This window comes from Myotis brandtii, unplaced genomic scaffold (assembly GCF_000412655.1).
Source record: "Myotis brandtii unplaced genomic scaffold, ASM41265v1 scaffold679, whole genome shotgun sequence".
NCBI lineage: Eukaryota > Metazoa > Chordata > Mammalia > Chiroptera > Vespertilionidae > Myotis > Myotis brandtii.
In genome coordinates this window covers 76,458-79,834 of record NW_005370653.1, presented here as the reverse complement: position 1 = coordinate 79,834, position 3,377 = coordinate 76,458, and positions in this window count along the sequence as shown.

Genomic DNA, 3,377 nt, shown 5'->3' with positions numbered 1-3,377 from the left:
GCTGTGGTCCTGCGGGCGGAGGCGCCGGGGATGTGTGAGTGTGTGTCTCCGGGGGCCATGGAGCAGCCCTGTCGTAAGCCCCGACCTCCAGGTGCCACCAGGTGGAGAACCCAGCTGGGCGGCTGTGTGACCTCGGGGCAGGTGCTGGCCCTCTCTGTGCCCGAGTCCCGTGAACGGAGAGGGCACACTGCCTGGCACACAGCGCGGTGCTGAGGCTCCCGGGAGCCCGCCCGCGGCGGGTCCGGGCACAGGTGCATCCTACGAACGGCCTGATCACTGCATTTTAAAGTCACGGGCATTTGAGGGTGGGAGCCTGTGATTCCCACCTGTACCTGCTCCCAATACTGCGATGCTTGTTCGTACTCAGAAGGAGCCTGAGACACCCTGAGCGGCCCTTCCTTCAGCCTCCGCGGTGAAGGGGAACCTGGCCAACCAGCCGGCAGGCGTCCCGGGTGCAGATGGATGCAGGGCCACGGGCAGGCATGGGATCTGGGGGAGCTGGCTCGGGGCGCCCCAACAAGACTGCAAAGGACCCCTTGCGGATAAGGATCGGTTCCCAGACATAAGAGGGGTCATAGATATAAGTCTAGATGGTGCTAAAAAGGGAACAGCCCTTGCCGATTTGGTTCAGTGGATAGAGCTTTGGCCTTCGGACTCAAGGGGCCCGGGTTCGATTATGGTCAAGGGCACATGCCCGCCAACGTGCAAGAGGCAGCCAATCAGCGATTCTCTCTCATCAATGTTTCTATCTATCCCTCTCTCTTCCTCTTTGAAATCAATAAAAACATATTTTTTTAAAAATAAAATAAACCGAGGCAAATTACACATTTTAAGAGTTTATTTGAGCGAATGTCCATCTGAACGGGGCAGTGGCAGGCCAGAAGCGGTTAGGAGTGGCCCGCCAGGAGCCAGGGAAAGGTTAATACAGAGGAAGCGCAGAAGCAAAGAACGGATATGATTTGCTGGGCTCTAGCTAGAAGCCTCATTGGCTGTCTGATGAGTTGTCTTTATGGGTTTGATTTCATAATCCTGAAGCATTTACAGGCTCAGATTTTGGTTTGCTTGTGTGGGCCTGACCCATGTGTCTGTCTAGTGGGCCCCTTGTTTAATTAATTTAATAGTAGGTACCCCCGGGCCGTCTGCCACCCTTGCTTCCCTTCTCAAAAGGGAAGCAGTGATGTTCCAGGAGCACAAAGGCACTCAGATGTGGTCCCTCCCAGCCTAGGACCTGGCTGCTGGCCCCGTCCTAGGCAGGTGCTTTGCAAGCATCCGTTCTCCCATGGAGGGCGGGGTGGAGAGCAGGGAGGGGGACGCGTGGCGGGAAGAGGTCTCATCACCCCAAGGTCCTTTTTATTGATTTCAGAGAGGAAGGGAGAGGGAGAGGGAGAAACATCAATGATGAGAGAGAATCATGGATCAGCTGCCTCCTGCACGCCCCACACTGGGGACCAAGCCTGAAACCCCGGCATGTGCCCTGATCAGGAATCGAACCGTGACCTCCTGGTTCATAGCTCAACCCCTGAGCCACGCCAGCCGGGCCCATTCATAGGTCAACACTCAACCCCTGAGCCATGCCAGCCGGGCCCGAAGGTCCTTTTTAGTTATGTCTTGAAGTGGTGCCATCGTTCTGTTTAATAGAAATTGCACTCAAAGAAATGGTTGCTGGGTCTTCTTCCTTTTCTTGCCTCTCTTCCCTCTGACTCTGTCCCGGCCGTGATTGAGCCTGGGCTGCAAGGCCACGGGACACGGGTGGGCCCCGTATGAGACGCAGCTCCCAAGGTGCAAGGGGAAGGCAAAGGAGCCAGGAACGAGGTTTTAAAACAGGCTTCGCTGCTCTGGGGTTTCCCTGTGTGTTTATTTTTAGCGAGGACTGTGCGCCTCACTCTGCATTAAAATAGCTGATGCCAGAGTCATTGTTCCAGGCCCTCCCTGGCACACGGCAGCCTGGCAGGCTTTCTGCAGCCACAAGTGAAGGCAGCTGGCAGGGCCTGGCCCACCCAGGCTGGGGAGAAGGCGTTTGGTTCAGGGACCCCGCTCCCAGGAACCTCAGCTGCGTGAATGCAAACAGAAGCCGGGCCCTTTGGAGCTGACACAGGCTGGGAGAGAAAGCTCCCAGGAGGCGGCCATGCTGGAGGACTGAGGCCTCCCCAAGGCCTCCCCTGCTGACTGCAGCCAGCAGAGGGCTCCCCTCCCTCCCCTGGATCACCAAGCCTGGCAACCCAGGAGGACAGCATGGAGGCGGCAGCCAACTTTCCTCACCTGCACGAGGGCTTTCCTGGGAGTGCTTTTCCTAGGAGATGGGGGTCAGGGAAGACTCTCTTTAAGCAGCAAGTCCTACCCTAACATGCCTGGCTCTGACATATCCTCCGCTCTGGCCACCTGGGAGAAACAGATGAGGCTGGGGAGGGGGGTCAGAGGGAGGAAGGTGAGGGGACCTGGAGACCAGAGTGAGAAGGTTCAAGAGACAACTTTCCCTTTGCCCAAGTCTGGGCCTCGGGGTCAGTGAGCTCCCAGCAGTCCCAGGGCAGAGCTGGCCGACTGTCCTGAGCAGGGAGGTCCCCAGTGTCCTCGGGTGACTTTGGACAGTGCAATGGTGCTGTGTGTGAGGACTTACATCTACCCTGGGGACAGTTCCTGAGCTTTTGAAGGACCCTGGTCGGGAGCCCTCTCTCTGGAGGTGGCTATGCTAACCCTTCGAATGTGCCCCTGGGGGTGTTAAAAAGACATTTTCTTTGGCAAAATGATTGGTGCTCGTGAGGTGCGATTGTCTAGAAGCCTGAGCAGGCTCCTCGGAGGTGAGTGAAGGGGGTTATGAAAACCTGGCCAGCTCCGAGGTGCCGAGTCCAGAATCCTGGCCCCGGGGTTCCCCGAGGGCATGACCCGCGCTGACACTTGCATTGGCTTGGGGCAGGGGTCCTCCTTGCAACAGAAGTCAAAACCCGGGACCGAGCCCTAACCGGTTTCGCTCTGTGGATGGAGCATCCGCCTGTGGACTGAGGGGTCCCGGGTTCGATTCCCGTCAAGGGCATGTACTTTGGTTGCGGGCTCGTCCCCAGTGGGAGGTGTGCAGGAGGCAGCTGATGGATGTTTCTAACTCTCTATCTCTCTCCCTTCCTCTCTGTAAAAAGTCAATAAAATATATTAAAAAAAAAAAAAAGCCCGGGGCCGCGCTGCGGGCAGCAGCACCGTGACCTCGAGCAGGATACCATCTCAGCTACACCTTCCGCTTGTAGATCGGAGACCACGATAACCTTGCAAGGGGCCAGGGAGCTCGAAAGGATCACATTCCCGCTGCAGTGCCCGCCCCTAGTGCAACCGAACCAAGGTCAGAAGGCGCGTCCTGGCAGCCTCGGGGCTCTGGGCCCCCCTCGCCCGCC